We start from the raw sequence: 6652 nt of genomic DNA, 5'->3' as shown, positions 1-6652 counted from the left end.
TGTAATTCATTAAGTAAACCTGCTAACCAGATCAGCTCAGCAACAAGGGCTGCCAGACTTCTATACTCTGCTTCAGCTGAACTCCTACTTACTGTCTGCTGCTTCTTTGATTTCCACGAAATAAGAGAATCTCCAAGTTTTACCATGTATCCAGTTATTGACCTTCTTGTGTTTGGACATGATGCCCAATCTGAGTCACAGTATCCTGTGAGTTTTGTAACACCAGTACCTCTTCTAAGCATTACTCCAAGTCCTGGGGATTTTTTAATATATCTTACTACCCTTAATGCTGCCTCCCAATGTGAAACCTTAGGGTGCTGCATGAATTGACTCAAAACTTGAACACTGAAACAAATGTCAGGTCTGGTAATTGTCAAATACAGCAACTTACCAATCAATCTTTGGTATGCTGTAACATCTTCTAGCTCTGCATCATCAGATCCACCAGTGTGTTGATCAAACTCTACACTAGTCAACTTTTGATTGAATTCTAAAGGAGTGCTTACAGTCTTTGCTCCACTCAATCCAGCCTCTGAGATAAGTTGTAAAGCATACTTTCTTTGGTTCAATAACAACCCTTCTTTGGACTTCAAGATTTCAATCCCCAAAAAATATCTGAGGCTTCCCAAGTCTTTCATTTTAAAATTTTTGTGTAATGTGTCTTTGGCTGCTTGAACCATTCTGGAGCTATTTCCAGTTATCAAAAGATCATCAACATATACTAAAATCACAACCATTTCAGTTCCTTTCTTTCTAATAAAAAGAGAGTGATCATGAACACTTTGAGAGTATCCTGCTTCCAACAGTGCTTCAGTGAATTTAATATTCCATTGTCTAGAAGCCTGCTTAAGACCATAAAGTGACTTCCTTAGCTTGTAGACCTTAGATTCCCCCTGTCCTTGGAAGCCTAGAGGAAGTGCCATGTATATGTCTTCAATTAAATCACCTTGCAAGAAGGCATTGTTAACATCCATTTGAGATAAATCCCAACCACAAGAAGCTGCCAAGCTAAGAACAGTTCTAATAGTAACCATCTTTGCAACTGGGGAAAAAGTGTCATGATAGTCAAGTCCTTCTCTTTGAGTATATCCTTTGGCAACTAGTCGAGCTTTGTATCTATCCACATTACCATTAGACTGATACTTTATCTTGTATACCCATTTTGATCCAATTGCTTTCTCACCTGGAGGTAAGTCTACAATTGTCCATGTGTTATTATCTTCTAAAGCCTTAATCTCTTGTTTCATAGCATCAATCCACTTCTTATCTTGTGATGCTTCATGAAAAGATTGAGGTTCTACAACTGCTGAAAAAGCTTGTAAATAAGATTGATATCCTGAGGAGACATTGTCATAACAGACATGATTAGTGATTGAATGAGGACTGGATTTATGAGGCACAACATAATCTTTGATCCACACAGGTGGCTTGCTTGTTCTGGTAGTCTTTCTGGATCCAACATTAATTGGAGGTTCATTATGAGAACTATGAGAACTTTCCTGCAGACCATCAGTGTTATTGGAAATCTCTTCAATATGAGTATGACATGGGTCCAAGTTTACATCATTTACATCATTACTAGCATCATCTATATTATCAAGAAAAGGTGCTAGCAAAGGACAAGGACCTGTATCAGCAGATTGCATGAGCTTAAAAGGAAACACTGTCTCTCTGAATACAACATCCCTGCTAATGAACATAATTTTTGCCTCAAGATCATATAGCTTATATCCTTTCTGTGTGGAAGAAAAACCCATTAAAACAGCTTTCTTAACTCTAGCTTCAAACTTTCCACCTCTTGGTAATGTAGTAGCAAAACACAAACATCCAAAAACTCTTATATGTTCTAGTTTTGGAGCCTTTCCAAACAACCTTTCATAAGGAGATTGTCCATTCAACACACCAGTAGGTAACCTATTAATTAAGTAGACTGCAGTTTGTACACATTCACCCCAGAATCTACTAGGAACATGAGACTGCAATTTTAAAGCTCTACTTGTATCAAGTATATGCCTATGTTTCCTTTCAACAATACCATTTTGTTGTGGAGTATATGCACAACTACTTTGATGTATAATACCAAAAGAGGATAACAATTCATTTACTTGAATGTTAAAGAACTCAGTTCCATTGTCAGATCTCAACACCTTTATTGCACAATCAAACTGATTACAAACCATTGTTATAAAACTTCTCAAAACAACTACTACATCCTTCTTAGTTTGCAGTAAAGAAACCCATGTAAATCTGCTAAAGTCATCAACTATAGTCAGAAAATATTCTTTTCTATCATAAGTTGGATCTTTATGAGGTCCCCAAACATCTAGATGTACCAACTGAAACATCTTATTACTATGAGTAACACTAGAAGGGAATTTGAGTCTACATTGTTTTGCCAAAGGACAAATCAAACAATCTTCATGTACAGTCTCAACCAATTTATTCTTCAATATATGTAGATGCTGCAATACTTTCAAAGAAGGATGTCCTAGTCTAAGGTGCCAAAGTTTATGTTCTTCTGAATTCTTGCTTTTGAATGCTGCTCCAACAGTAGGTATTACTTCTTGTCTGAGAATATACAATCCATCACTCTCCTTACCAATCCCAATTACCTCTCCAGTAAAGAGAGCCTGCATTACACATAAATCAGGATAGAAAGACACACTACATTTTAGATCCTTGGTTAGTTTAGAAATCGACAGCAAGTTGAACCTAAAATCTGGTACATGCAAAACATTTCTTAACTTGCAGTTCCCCAAAATCACTGCATCTCCTATATGTTTCATATGAATTTTATTTCCTGTTGGCACTTGCACTTTATTACAACTGGATTCTGATAATTTTCTACATTCACTCAATATACTTTCACAGCATGTAATATGATGTGTTGCTCCTGAATCAATAATCCATCTCACTGCATTTCCACTATCATTAACAGTTAAAGGATTCATACCTGCAGCATTAGCCTCAGTCCTGCAGGTTCCTGTAGGTGAAGAAGGAGATAACATCTTAGTAACTTGCTCATATTGTTCCTTTGTGAAATAGCCTCCTGGAAAATAGAAGTTTGATGCTGATCCAGATCCAGATGACTCAGAAGTGAAATTATTTGCATATGCTTCATTCACAGATCCAGATCCCTTCCTCTTACTCTTAAAATCTGCTGGAAATCCTACAATTCTATAACAACTTTCTCTGGTATGACCTTTGTAACCACAGTGATCACAAACTAATCCCATCCTTCTACCTTGTGAATTCTGACCCTGAGTCTTCTTAGTATGCAAGATGTTGTTCATCTGATTATTGTTCATCTGATTATTGTTCATTTGATTATTGAAATTATGTGGTTGAGCACTTCTTCCTGCCATCATTGTGAGAGGTTCTTTACCTCCTTCTGTTTGTCCTAGCTTCCTTTGACTTTCTTCTTGTATAGCCATTGCATAGGCTTGGTTTACACTTGGAACAGATGGACTCAACAAAATAGAACTCCTCACTTGAGCATAACTCTCATTCAAACCTACCAAAAACTGCAATAACCTTTGCTGTTCAGCATGTGAACTTGATTCAACACAATCACAAGATGGAGAAGGTACCATTACATCCATCTCATCCCATAGATCTCTCATTTTGGAATAATAGGCTGTTACAGAATCAGTTCCTTGTGACAATATACTAATCTCTTTCCATTGGTGAAAAATCCTTGTCAAATTTGATTTATCAAACCTTTCCTTGAAGTCATTCCAGATCTTCTTCGAACTAGAAGCATATACTATGCTAGTCATCAACTCTGGTGCAACTGCTGCACTTATCCAAGATAAAACAACTGCATCACATCTTTCCCATCTAACTGCCAGATCTCCCTTGTACGAACTCTTAACACATGTGCCATCAACAAATCCAAGTTTATTTTTGACTAGTAGTGCTAATCGCATAGATCTGCTCCACACACCATAATTCTCTGGTCCTGTGAGCTTCATAGGAATCAAGGCAACACCAGGTATGTCTGATGCTTGAAGATGAAGTGGATGGTTGTGATTCGACTGAGGATTATCTTCTACCTCTGTACTCTGTGATTCCACCATTGTTGCAGCTTCAACAATTGCAGAAATTATAGATTCAAAACTTCAAAAATCCTTTGATCGATGCTCTGATACCATATTAAGTTTGTGAATTCATACAAAAAACAGAAAACAGAAGAAGAAGAAAGAAGAAACGCAGAGACAGTTTTGCAGGGAGAATCTGGAAGCAATCTATCTTCCTTTTTCTTATTGATCATTCACTTGTACATCTATACTTCATCATCTATATATAGAGAATTACAATTGCTGTTAGTTTGTTACAAACTAACTCTTCAACTAACTATAACAGATCCTAACTGAAAAATGGAAAGCATGTGACAAGCATGTGACTCTAACTAACATTTGAACTAACCAATTATAAAACTACACATCATCATATCTACATTTCAATAGGTATCTATACTCTGGTGATTGAGATCATTTTACCCTGGGAGGTCATATTCCAAATCAAACCTCGGATACTAGAGGAATAATTTCCTTAAGAGGACACTGTGAGTTCAGTGGACTTGATCTTTTTCCTATTAAAAATTTTCTAGATTCTGGTACGTGTTTTACAAATTTTAGATTTGTGAATCAATTTCAATTCTTCTATTCTTTTGTTCTTCACTGGTTCATTAAACTTGGTAACTTCGTGTTTCTGCAAAGTTTGTTGAAATCAGGAAGATTCTTTAGACACATATTAACAATAATTCTTCTTTAAGAAAAATATTTCATATATATATTTTTAATCTGTTTCTGATTTTTGTTTCGCTACTAGTTTTAATAATCTAGTTGTGAAAATGTTCTTAAACTTTGTTATCTTACAAAGATGTTCAAAGTTTTGTTCTAAGTATGTTTGGAATATAAGATGAACAACAATCTTAAGGAAATTAATATACTGTTAGTATTTTTTGTATTCTACTGATTGAGTGAATCTGATCATAGAAGTAGAAGATAAATGCATTACTTCTCCATAATTCGTTGCTTTGTTTAGCAAGGTCGAAGTGAGAATGTAACAGAAATTTTTTATGGTATTTCGTTTAAAGATTATCAGGTAACCTTCTTATTAAATTATCTAAGGAGGAAAATAGTTTCTAAGAGTTATCATCTTTGATTTTTTATTTTTTTATTATGTGTATCTTTGGAAAAAAAATCTGCAAACCATATGTGGTGGAATGAAATTTACTTCGTAAATATTGTTGCTTTTAAAATTCTTTAGTTTGCAAAAATGAGAGATGCATATTTTTGTTTGATAAAATAGTATGTCAAAATGTTATAGTCGGGAGACTATTTGATAAGAAAAACATTTCTATGTGATAAAGGATATGTGTTATTCTGTTTGGAGAAAAAAAAGACTTTTGTAGTTTTGTACTGCATGAGAAATGTTAGTGTGTCTGATTTTTGTAGACTAAAAACTTTTGTGGTTTTATACTCTGGATAAATTGGACTATGCAATTGGTTTGAAGAATATCAAAACTTCACATAATAAGTCAGTGTTGTACTTTTGATTTTCTATAAACTTCAATGTAATATAGAAATAAATTGTACAATTTTTTTTGTCCTTATTGTTAGTATTTAAAATACTAAGTGGTATATCTATTTATGATAGAAGAAAAATACCAGTGACTTAGAATTTGTGATTTTGTGTCTCTATGGAATGAACTTTGACATTGTGTAAACATTGTCAAAGAGAATTGCAGCACTATAATTCTTTCGTAGAATAATATTTCCAACATTAAAATATGTGGAAAAATTATTTTCAAATACTTGAAAAATATTTTTGAGATCACATTTGAAATGTGGGGGTATTTGCTTATGATTAGACTTGGTGTCTAATTTAACTTTGGAGCAAAAGATATAAAATTCAATGATACTTTTCTTGGAGTATATTTGGTTTTGTGGTTGTTGAGTTTCTCTATTACTAGTATATAGTGGAGATTGCATGGTTTCTTCAATTCTGCATTTCTGAATCCTCAAACATGATGGCTCCTTCGGGGGCGCGGCGTGACTCACTGTGATTGGAATCCGACTTCCTTGTGACCCGCTTACTTGCTGACTAGTATGAAACATCCAAATTATATATATACTTGTTCAAAATAATTGTGTTCTTTTATGAAAAAAAATATCACTTAAAATGTTGTGATTTTTCATAAAAAGATATGTCTATTATAATAAAAGTATTTGCATAGACATGAATATTGGTGAATAGTCATTTGTTATGTTTTTGTAAAAATAACAGTTGGACTATATTGTCTTTATTGAACCCGATGAAACTTTGTTCATAGGTAGTTCTATAACAATCACATTGAAAGTTATGGAAATTTGACAATCTAAACAATGTTTGTATCACACAAAATGTAAGAAATAGGAACAAAATATTAGTGAGGAAAAAGCTACCTCGCGAAGAGCTTTTCAAACTCAATGTTTTTATTTGTTCTTACTTGCTTGAGTCAATGTTTGTGACATGAACACTTGGGGCATGTCAATTACAAAACCTTGTAAGAAAAACTGATCAACTTAGAAGTTTTGCCTAACTTTGAGTGCAATAAATAAAAATGTCAAGTTTTTGTGGAATCTAAGTATGTTGAGCATTCTTA

Source organism: Solanum pennellii, chromosome 6, assembly GCF_001406875.1.
Source record: "Solanum pennellii chromosome 6, SPENNV200".
Taxonomy (NCBI): Eukaryota; Viridiplantae; Streptophyta; class Magnoliopsida; order Solanales; family Solanaceae; genus Solanum; species Solanum pennellii.
This window is presented reverse-complemented; position numbering follows the sequence as displayed.